This window comes from Ascaphus truei, chromosome 3 (genome assembly GCF_040206685.1).
Source record: "Ascaphus truei isolate aAscTru1 chromosome 3, aAscTru1.hap1, whole genome shotgun sequence".
Lineage (NCBI taxonomy): Eukaryota > Metazoa > Chordata > Amphibia > Anura > Ascaphidae > Ascaphus > Ascaphus truei.
In genome coordinates, this window is record NC_134485.1 from 227,709,708 (window position 1) to 227,722,459 (window position 12,752).

A 12,752-nucleotide genomic window follows, 5' to 3' on the forward strand; every position below is an offset into this window, starting at 1 on the left:
GAAAGCGTATTGCACAGCAGATGCTAATGCCAATTATTGACTATGGAGACATAGTATATGGCTCGGCTCCTCAAACCCACCTTAGCAAACTTGACACCCTCTACAATTCAATTTGTCGTTTTGTTCTCCAATGCAACTACAACACACATCACTGCGAAATGCTCAAAGAACTAGATTGGTCATCACTAGAGTCTAGGCGCAAAGTTCACCTTTCCTGTCTCACCCTCAAATACTTTCTGGGCAAGCTACCCAGCTACCTGAACAAGCTCCTCACCCCTACCACATGCAGTACCTATCACCTGAGATCAGACTCCAAAAGACTATTCATGGTCCCAAGACTCAACAAAGTATCCGGACGTTCCTCCTTCTCCTTCCGTGCACCCCAAAACTGGAACAACCTACCAGAGACTCTCATATCCACCACCAGCTTAAGTTCTTTCAAATCTAAGGCTGTCTCACACTTTAATCTGGTCTGTAACTGTTTCATACGCTCATAATATATATTTTCTTTAACTGTGCATGCAATGTCTTGTATATAATGTATACCTTATTCATTTATGTAACTGTATTTGTAACCATGTATTATTTTGTTTTACTCTGTGCCCAGGACATACTTGAAAACGAGAGGTAACTCTCAATGTATTACTTCCTGGTAAAATATTTTATAAATAAATAATAAATATATATATATATATATATATATATATATATATATATATATATATATATATATATATATATATATCTTTTGAATAAAATGGTCTTTCAGTTTAACTCTTTGGCCAAAGTGTTGGAAGCCCTTGAGCCTCTCCAAGGCAGACCACGTTTCAAGGGTCCTAACACTAAAATAGATTCTTAATAACCTGTACATTACCAGGAAGATTTATAATAAATCTGTCAAAATAAGTTGCATAGTTCTATGTCTATATATATATATATATATATATATATATATATATATATATATATATATATATATATATATCTCGTGGTTATTTTGGGTGTTCAATATGAGCTTATAGGGGTCCTGTATGTTTTGCAAATGAGCTATTATCCAGATTTAAATAATATGAATTTTGCCCATTATTGTCTGGGTTGTCTGGGGGGGGGGGGGTTAAGGGAGTGGGTAGTGGGATTGTTGTATTTTAATGTTTCTTGGGAGTAGAAGGGATGTGTTAAGGGGTTAGTTGCCCCATGGTGGATGGTTTGGCCTCTCGGGTGGATAGCGAGAGGGGTTAACCCCTTCATTACCATAGCGCTATGGTAGTGAAGGGATTAACTCCTCCCACAACCTTCCTGGTAGGCCTTAACGACCCACCCTGGGCAACTACACCCTTTACCCACCCCCCACCAGGTACTCTGACTAACCCCTTCATTACCTTAGTGGCTATCTACCCTGCTTCCAGAGTTACATGCCCCAGTATTGGGTGCCGGTATCTCCCTGCATTGTTTTAATATCCTGCATCACGTGACCAGGAGATTTAAACACACAGGAGATACGGCACCCCATACCGGGGCCTGTAACTTGGGAAGCAGGGAGTCCCCAGGGCTGAAATGTATGCAGTTAAGCTCAGGAGAACCCGTGCTACAATGCTGTGTTATAAAAATAAAAACAGTGAGATCGCCTGTAAGAGTTGTGCAGGGAGATGCAGCTCTCTGTGCAGTTCTTACAGACCGCAGGCAGATCGCACGGGCAGAAATTAGAAAAGGCTGAGATAAGCACACTGCTATCCCGAGCTGTATTGGCATTTTCCTACCTCAAGGTTTCTGACTTGCGATAATTCTTTCTGAATACCAGGACAACACAAATGGCAGACCATGAGGTGGGGTCATGCCAAACCGTTCGATTTGGCAGTGATTTTATCAAAGCTACTATAATAAGCCCCCTAGCTAGGCAAGCAGCTAGGGTTGTCTATTAACTGCTAATTGCAAGGGCTTTAAAAAGAAGTCAGCAGCCTGACAGAACTGAGCCTTTCCCCAACCAGCAAGGACGCCGGTTGGAACAGTACTCAGGCCTGTTGTTTGGACCAAAGCACAGCCTAAGAGGGTCACAAAGAGAGACTTCAGGTGGTGTCACTTACAGAGGTAAAGAGCTTACAGTAGCTCTCCAATCTATAGTTAAGGAACTGATAAGTATGTTACAGTAGCTAGTGCTCCAGAGGGAGCTAGTATTTTGTTTTCATTCCCAGAGAAGTGTAAGGTATGGCCTAACAGAGATGGACCCACTCTACTATCCCAGCACTGAAGCACTACCCAAAAGAGGATGGCCAGAGTAAGTTAAAGAATCCAAGTTCACACTGAGCAAAGATATAAAGGAGTAGACCATGCAGGGACACATGAGATATAGATAAAGTAAGCACAATGTGGAATATGTTATTTGATATGTTTGAGCAACTATTTCATTTGTTATAAGAATGTACCTCCCCAGGACTGTAGCAATGCATCTGGGGAAGTTATGTTTCCCAGAACCTGATAATACTGTAAATACAATCTTGTTTTTAACTATACAGTTTCTTGTGCTCATCTTTTCTCCATCACCACCCAGTTGCATAGACACAGCACCCTGATAAGGTAATACATTAAGTTCATAGACTATCCGATGTAATCTCCCTATGGAGCCAGGCAGGGAGGGTTACATACAGGCATACCCCGGTTTAAAGGACACTCACTTTAAGTACACTCGCGAGTAAGGACATGTCGCCCAATAGGCAAATGGCAGCTCGCGCATGCGCCTGTCAGCACATCCTGAACAGCAATACCGGCTCCCTACTTGTACCAAAGCTGTGCGCAAGCGGGGAGACTATAGAGCCTGTTACAAATGCGTTATTTACATCAGTTATGCACGTATATGACGATTGCAGTACAGTACATGTGGGGAAAAGGTAGTGCTTCACTTTAAGTACATTTTCGCTTTACATACATGCTTCGGTCCCATTGCGTACGTTAATGCGGGGTATGCCTGTATATTACCAGCACAACACTAAATTAGGGCAAAAGATAATTGTATTGTATCCAAATTGCACACAGGCCCATGGTTTTGGTCCCCAGGGGTAACTTTTTCAGTACCCCTGAAGAAGGTCCCCTTCGGGACCAAAACGTTGGGCCTGTGGGCAATTTGGATGCAATACAATTAGCTTTTGCCCTAAGTTAGTGTTATGCTGGTAACTTGTGGTCACTTGTGATCTAATTTTGACTCTCCCTTATCTCCTCTACTGTGCACCATGACTGCCTCCTGGAAAATTATTTACCCCTATGCATGTGGCAATGTTGTGTGTATATATATCATTAGTAATAAAAGGTTTTGTGGTTTTAAATTAATAAATGTTGTGGCCTTTACGTCCAGCAAGGTGGCAAGTGGTTATTTTATTTAGGTTTAAGTGGAGAATATGGTCCTTGGGGGGTCAAGAACCAATCCAACATTGATCATTATTCATGAATAAAATCTTGCCTGATTCTCATCAAAAGTAATAAACTCATCGAAAGGAGTTAGTCATTTGTTTTTGTTTTTCTCCAGAAAAATTATTGATTTGAAGATTTGCAAGCAATGTCATTGTCTCAGATTGATTGATAAACGTATTTTGAAAGCAGCATGTTATTTTATTGAGTTTAGTTCTAAGTCCCTAATGTGATGTATGTGCTATATTATTTAATTTGGCACTGAATAAGGCTAATTCCCCAAGTAGCAAATTGCTCTTTTCCTGGCACTGTCCTTTACATATTAATAGAGTTCAACTTCCCTTTTCGAAAACTTTTCAGCTGTTTGACAATAGCTTTAGGAGGTGATAGCAAGCTACTAGAGCTAAGTAATCAGATTCTAAAAGCATGAGTCATTGATATTTTGAAAAATATTATATTAAGGTTACAAACAACATGAGATTTATGCGAATAGCACGGTATACAAGATATATCCATCTTCTAATGCTGACACCCTGCTTTGAAAAAAAAAAAAAAGGAGCTGAACATATTGTTACATTATACTGTGAATACTCATACTCATACTCATGCCAAATACCCCAAATTATTGTAGAAGCTTTCTAAAAATTCCAAAAATGTGTGCTAAAGTGCACAGAGCGATATTTGTTTGCTTCCTGTTTCTTGCAAACATACAGATGCAGCTGCTGGTTTTAGACCACTTGCCTTGGAAAATCTGTGCTATCTCGCAGTACCTCGTGAGATGGTCCAGAACAGGCTGAAACTGCCCATCGGATTAACACAGTGGGGTTCCCTGCGTTTGAATGGGACTCCCAGCCTGGTAGGATTCACACAGCGCGAGTTCCATTAAAATGCAGGGACCCCGCTGTGCTAATCCGATGGGCCATTAGTCTGGCAGCAGAAATCTCGCAGCGTGCTGCAGAAATCTCGCAGCGTGCTGCAGAAATCTCGCAGTCTTACTGCGAGATAGCCACAGATTTTCCATGGCAAATGGTGTAAAACCGGCAGCTGTATTACTTACACAAAATTACACTTGCAAAAATGTACTGTGGTAGTAGTTTAACTTGGTCCTTTTAGCTGCTAATATTTCTTAGTTAAAAAGATCAGGGTCTTGCGACATTTAGGGGTACATTTTTACAATTGTCTTGGCTGCTAAAATTCTAAATGTAAACAACTTAAACACCTCCCCCCCTCCCCCCGAGGGAGATCTGCTCTTCCTTGATAAGTGCCTCATGTTACTGGTGTGGTGGTGCATACCTGTAGGCTCACAGAAGGCTGAGAGCTCCACTGATGGTATTAGGGAGTATCAGCAGGGCAGGTTTTCAACATCAGGTCTCGTGGTGCAGCACCTCCATGCCGAAGGGCTTCTGCCAGGGACAGAAGTTCTCCCCACAAGCTCTCCTCCTTCATAGACACACTCAGGCCATTGATGGTATAACTGGTATTTATTGAGGTAGATAGAGCATATTCCAATTCCTTCATCTTCCCTGGGGCTTGAGGCCCCAAGAGCCCATCCTTAACCCCCTTACGCCTGATGGGGCTAGGTGTAATTGCTCCCACTCCACAGAGGGATGGAAAAAGACAGACACAATTTAGTGGAGTGCCAACTTTTATACCTGGGGAGGGGTTTGTAACCCTGCCCCAAAAACAGGGCAGTTCCAGGTACTGACAGGCATCACACCAACTACATGTGACCCAGTCAGTACAGTTCAAGGCATGACACTCCAAACTGCTCTAAGGCCTGCACCTGGATATAATAACACTGTATCTATCTAACTCATTAGCTTGGCCATGTGCAGGAGTTTAACCCCAACACTGCCTGTTCCTATCAGGACTGGTAATGTTAGGGCCAAAGAAAGGTATAGCCTTGGGCACTAGGCTACATAAACAAAATAGGTGCATGCAAATCATATTGATTTATCAAAGAAATAATATCCAGCAGAAAGCAAGTGGATTTGTCTGATAATAAATCCAGTGCAGTTCTTTTTGCTTTGGGTTTGACCAAGTTTGGGCAGCCTATAGAGTATAATAAATAGACCTCTTTGAGGGTACTTGTGTTTTAACAAAATACTGTAAGTACAAGTACTTGATGTGCAAGTTCTGCACAGCACCATATTATTGACTATTATAAGTTATAAGCTGTTTGGCTTTATTATAAAACTATATTATAAAACTTTATTTTAAAAGCTTTGCAAAAATATAACTTGTCTCCTAAACAAATTTCTAATCATTTGCTGATATGAAACATGTTATACAGTATACTGATCTCCCAAAAATGTATTTGACTTTTCAGCATATGATTAAAAGACGGGAATTCATAGCATATACAACCACTTAACCCATCCATCCTGACAATCGTAGTGGGCAAGAAACAGATGCATTAACTGTGGCAGTTAGTAAGGATTTGATCCTTAACTACAAGTACAGTACATCCTTTTAATGTAGTTAATATTAACAGTAGGGTTAAAATGCTCAATTTTACTTTGCTCTGCAACCAGTGGCAGATTATCCATTAGGCCTGGGCGTAGAGCAGCAAAATGTGTGAGCAGCAAATTTCCGTTTTTTCTTCTTTTTTCTTTTTATATTTATATAAAAATAATCGACGCTAGATATTTCACGTCTTGTGGGGGGCACAGTACTGCTGTTACAGAGGCCCTGCACTCTTCCCCACAACAATTAAACTGACTGCCGGGGAAGAGCGTGGGACCTCTGTAAAGGCTGTTACCTTCTCCTGCAGTGTCGCCCCCCTCCTTCTGCAGCGTTGCGGAATCAAATGACATCACAATGTCACATGGTGAGTTGTTGCCAGACAATGAGATGTCTCATGGCATAGTGTTGTCATGGAATCATGTCAGGACACTGCGGCAACAAAAAGGTAAATGCCTTGGGCAGCAAAATTATAAATCCGCCACTGTCTGCAACTTCGCCCTAAACTTCATTAAAGTTTTCTGAGTAGGAGATAGTTGCTTTGAAAATTCCTGCTTCCTAGAATAGAACAACATGGCAGAATATAATCAAATTAATTTGAAATCCCAGATTTGAAAGACCACATGGAAAATGTGGCAGTCCCACGTGACATGAGGGCCTCTCCACTTGCATTAGCAATCATAAATCACATGGTTTGTGTTAAGTAAGAAGGTTGGGAGTATGGGAATAGAGTGTCAATGTTCCAAATTGACAAACTGGGTTCATTTGATAATAAGTAGTTTATTTAATACATAGTATGATCATACACCAAAGTCAAGTAGACTCTCTCTGCCAGGGAGTGTCCAGACAGCCTCTTTATACATTTAATTTCCTTTGTTCAAAATGTGTTACTAGGCAGATTATACTAACCATTCCTTAATTCTTAAACCAATAATTTTACAGCTCATTAAATCTGGTTACAACTGGCCTCAAACTGCCATGAATAGGTGCTTGGTACACACTATCACAAGAATGTGGGCGTTACTTTAGTCACAGTCGTAAATCTACTTAGAAGCGAAACCTCCCATCTACACACCAAATACACATTCCTTCACACAAAATGGAAAACTGAAGAAAACAGATTTTATAAAATGGAAACTGAACATCACTTTCAATCCTTCTCCAGAGACCCCCCCCCAGTCCATTTCAGTAATACAGTATATCAACAGTATCTTCATTTCAGCAATATTATTTCATCAAAAGGATATCCCAAGGTTATACTTTAGGGAAGCTAGGTGTACTATGGCTGCAGATATATTTAGGAAGAAAGTGAATAGTGAATGTGTCTGTTTTCGTTAAGGCGTTGGTAAGGTGTTGTGGTAGTCAGGCATAACCAGTTTGAGGGGGTCTATTTCGTATGGGCAGCATCAATTTAACAGAAATTTGGTTGGGCATTTTCAGTATGGGGCAGCAGGTTACCCTATAGGTCATGCTGCAGTTGTGTGGGGATGCAGGCCAATCCGAGGAGCGTCCTTTGCGTGTGGCATGGTGGCCTTTCTGAATGGATTCTTTAAGGTCAGGTCAGATTCATTTCTAGGTAGATATACAATACACACAGATAGTTGAGGAAAGTGGGAGGCCTCTCCGTGGGGATTTGGGTTCATTCTGACTGCACAGTCAGGTCATTCTGGTATAGTTACCCAGAAAGGCCGGATACTGCTTGTATTTTTATCATTATTCTAATAAAGCTGTGACATGTTTTCTCTACTTCCGGTATCAATGTAGTTGATGGGTCTGGGAGATATACCAGGTCAAGCATACAAACATTACTTTCCTCATTTTGAAGAGAGAGATAATACACCTCTAGAATGAGACTAGCATATGATACTGGAAGAGGAAGTAAGTACAATGTCCTTAATCCATTCACAAAATATGCTTTTCCATTAGTTTTTTCAAATTATTTATCAGTGTAATTGGAATTCTTTATTCAATCACAATCGTCCTCCTTGCTCGCTCTGTGGACTCCCCCCCCCCAAGTTCCTGAGCAACAAGCAGGTGTGTTCACCACAATATGGCTGCGAGTTAGGCTCGCTCTGGTGGGCCAATAGAAAACTGCAACATCATGAAAATGCTGAAGTTGTTTTAAAGTGAACTTTTCACCTATTTGCTTTTTGTGTGAAAATGTATTTGCTTCTAATGCTACAGCTGCGACCACCTTTATCCTAAGGCGGACGTAGACGAGCCGCTCTGATAACCGCGGCCAGACGCGGTCTGTTTTCTTTTTTTTCGGAGCGGTTTTCAATATGTTAGCGCTCTGATTTTTAGCGCTGTCTGCAATACTGCAATACCATCGAAAACTCAGGTGGGCGTTCACGAGCTGTTGTCTTAAAAGTCTAATAGCAATTCAACCTACAGAACAGCCGTACATTTTCTGCAAGTCTGTGTGTGCGAGCGCAGTAATTGTAAATTTGAAGATTTATACAGTATTACAAAAATATAACGTCTTCTTCGAATATAAAATTATCACATTTCTACAGTACTGTATATGTATTATTTAGTAATCAATACTTTCACTTATTTTCATACTGTTTATTTTATGCACATGAGTGTACTGTACAGTACTGTATGTCGCATGCGTGTACTGTACAGTACTGTATGTCTCATTTGAACATTGTTGAAACGCATAGGCGTGTTACAGTACCACATTTCGGCGCATTAAACATTATGATGACGTTTTGAAAATATTTCTTTGAACTGATAATCCATCATACAGCGCTCTCCCCTTCGCCCCCGCACACACACAAGGCTCACGGATTTCCACTTTTTTATCTTCACCTCTCCCACACCATTCATTTGTAATGGATGGCTTTCTGGCTTGAATCTTCCCGAGCGTGGCATTACATTATCCAGGTAAATGATCGGATAACGGCCGCTGCATCTGTACATTACTGTACATCTTCAGAGCATATGGACTAGGGATCAGAGACTATAAAACATTCTACATAGTAATCCTAATGCTACACTTAATACATGTATTATTGATATTTGAAATCTGTGATCAGGCAAGGAATTGAAAAATTATGTTTTTTAAATCTTTGATAGCAAAAATTAACAAAATCTGCGGCAAACAGAGCTTGGGATGGTATAAATCAACTGCTGGAGACCCCCAGATCTATCTGAGGCAAAGATAGTAAATCAAAAAATAAGTTGGGATTGTTGCTGTATACCTGTATCATTGTTTCTGGGCTTGTAACATTACTCACCAGTATAAACCTGGCATAGGCTGTGTATTTGTAGGTGTCTTCAGGACAGCAGAATATTTCTCTCAACAAATTGTTTGCTGATTAGTAGTTGGAAATAAATCATCAAATGTCTGTATTCATTCTGTTTGTGTACATAAAATTTGAAGTGAGGACTGTTTACAGAATGACAAGACATTTTTACCTGGCCAAGCACATTGGGGATTTTGGCAAACTCGCCATATTTTCTTCATTCAGAAATTGCTTTCATTATCTGTATGTTGCTTGGATAGCTCTATTGATTGGTAATGCAAGCAAATTGCATTTCATTTGCATGAGTTTTTCATGCATATAAACTTAAAGTTACAAACTATAACATTTAAAAATGAGAAAATATCTGAAATACTAACCCATGAAACAAATGATTATATATACATTTTTAGTATTTTTCTATGATCTGAACCATGACCTATAATATTACAGTAGCTCGCTATATTATTCATAAACAAACAACACAAAGTACTGGAGAAAAGGGAACAATTTACAGGTCAGATTTCATTGTAGAGGAAATAATCTCGTTATTATCCTGGAAAAATGAAGGCAATAGGGTCTATTTATTAAAGTACAATCATGGACATATTGCAGAGGGCAATGTCGCTTGAAAACACCTTGCCGTATTCATTCAGATCCAACCATAAGAAAAGTGTAATTTAAATATTGATATTGTTTGCCGTTTCTTTGCAAATGTGTATGTAATGCAAATTTAGTTTGTAAATAAGCAAACTAAGGGCTCTATGCAGTAAGCGCCGAAAAAGTCCTCTCGCCAAGTGTTCCTTATCGGCATGATTCTGCCGATTTTCCCTCGCCGTATGCAATAAGTGCTGAATCCCTTCCGAATCAAGGCGAAAACATTTGGTCCCACTCTGCCGATGATTTGCCGATCACACACAGGTGTATCGGCGTGCATGGCGGGGTAGTGTTAGGTTCGCCAATGACACTTCTTGCTGAATCTGCCGAAGCAAGCATGTTTTGGATTGAGCGGCCCATTTAAAGGCAGCGTGTATTTTTATTCATTCTCTGTGTTGTTGGGAGAGAGAGAGAGAGACACAGAGCTGGCTGATTTAAATATTTCATATTGATTGAGAGAGTTGTTTTGTATTGTGAGAGGTTTGTCCTGTGTTGTTTTGTTAACATCTTTGTCTTGTTTTCCCTTTGTAAGTGTTCAGTGCGATTGTCTTTAAATTTCTTTTCTGTTCTTTGTGAGTGCTATAGGTATGGCCGAAAGGCGTGGGAAGAGTGATGCTGGTGTGAGTGGTACTGGTAGTCGTGTGAGTACGCGTCTGAGTGAACATAGGATTCAGGGGAGTGCTGTTGCGAGTGCGAGTGGTGTTGCTGGGAGTGCGAGTGCTGCTGGTGGCTCTGTTGCTGGTGCTGCTGTGGTGTCTGTTGCTGGTGCTGATGGGGTGTCTACTGCTGGTGCTGCTGGTGCTGCTGGTGGTTGGTGGTGGCCCGCTTTTGGAGTCTCTTCCATTGGAAGAAGGAGAGTCCAGTCAGCAGCAGCCAAGCTCTGGGGCTGCACGTGTTCGGAGGAAACGTGTGGAGCGGCCACGTAATCCTCGTTTCAATGAAGAGGAAAACAGAGTTCTTGCCCCGGGGATTTTGGAGCACTATGACTCTCTGTATGGGCATTTACTAGGTAAGTCTATAGTTGCATTTATTGTTCAAAGGCATGTTATCCTAGGTCATGTGAGATGCCTTAATATCAAACTATTATTCTCTAATACAGTAGAGGCAACGTTTATTCTAACATTTGCCGTAAATTAGCCGGGTTACATTCTGGGTATGTGCTGGGTATGTGCTGGGTATGTTCTGGGCTAGTTTCAGGCACGTTTAAGGTATTTCTGCATTGACTAACGACCCATAGGATTAACACAGCAGGGATCCCTGGCAGTCCTATTCAGTTTGAATGGGACTGCCAGGGACCCCCGCTGTTAATCTGATAGGCCATTAATCAATGCAGAAATGCTGGGGCTAGTTTAAGGAAAGTTTAAGGCATGTATTCAGAATGTACCCGGGTGTTTCCTGGGTTTTTTGGGGAATTGCCACTGGTTTTTGTTCGAATAAGAGTTGCCTCTACTGTATCTATCAATTAAAGGTAATTGTTACACACATATTCCTTCATGCTTTATAACGACAATAACAATGAGTCTAAAAAGTTTGCCAAAGTTCATACAATATTCATGCAAGCTTCCTTAGATTTGTATGTTTCCACGTAAATGCTCATGTGCTACACATATTCAACCTAAACCAGCATGTTTGGTATCTCTTTGAACAGGTAGCAGTTTAGGAAACTGCTCGTTTTTCTAATAATAATGAACGTCATATATTTTGTATGTATTTCAAGGACGGACAAGTTCAGCATCCAAAAAAGAAATATGGGAGCAAATAACATTGGCTGTGTCTGCGTGTGGGAATCATGTCAGGGACCGGGCGAATTGTCGGAAGAGATTCGATGATATCAGGGCAAACTTAAAGAAGAAAATACAAGCACACCGGATGCATGCTTCTGCCACTGGAGGTGGGCCGCCAGCACAAGCTCTAATCTTTACTCGATTGGAGGAGCAGATGCGGGAAAAATTTCTTCCTGTCGTCGTGGAGGGTTTGGAAGGGGACAGAGATATCGGAATTTATTTGGCTCAATTTCCAGCAGGTGACAAATATTACTGTATTACGCGTGTCGTATGTTACAGTTCCTATCTATATTTCCGCAAAAACCTATAGTTTTTCCCAATATAAGCATACTCACATATATATCTGTATATATGTCTCTCTCTCTCTCTCTCTCTCTCTCTCTCTCTCTCTCTCTCTCTCTCTCTCTCTCTATATATATATATATATATATATATATATATATGTGTGTGTTTGGAAACATGTATTGCCTCAGCTATCGTGGATGACATCATTATGAGTAAACATACACAACTTGACCTGCATGAAGGGATTATGTGTAATGATCTTCCAAATAACACACACTGCAACCTTCTACCTTACAAAGCATTCAACATCTTTGCCCTATACTTCAAAGCTGAATGCATGTGTGAATCTTTGTACAAACAATGGGTTAACATGCATAACCACAAGCACACCCGCACTCATTCTTTGTCACAGTAATGTATAACTTCGTTATACTGTGTCTGTGCACACAATGCATAATTCACTTTTTCATGTATGTGTCGCTACTGTCGATACATATACATATATACATATAATATATATATATATATATGTGTGTGATAATCTATGTTACACCTATAAACAGGCCATTACTGCCAAATCAAGTTTTGCATGGAATATTGTGCATACAAAGGCGGACATAAATAATTTGCACAAACAAATTTCGTTATGTTTTATGAAAGCTCTTTTTTCGCTTCATGTAGTATAATGTGAGCATAAATAGGAACATGTACCATATGGTATTTAATTGTGTTCATATGTAGCTCACTTCATATTTTTATTTCGCTCATGTGGTGTGTGAAACCAGCTGCAATTAATATGTAATCACAGCATAGAGGTGAACAGAGGGGGTGGGGTCAGGCACAGAGACAGATCACAGGGTCATGGTAGGGTCAAGTCTTGTGGGACGGCTTCCAGGTGGTAGAACCAAATAAAAGGTCA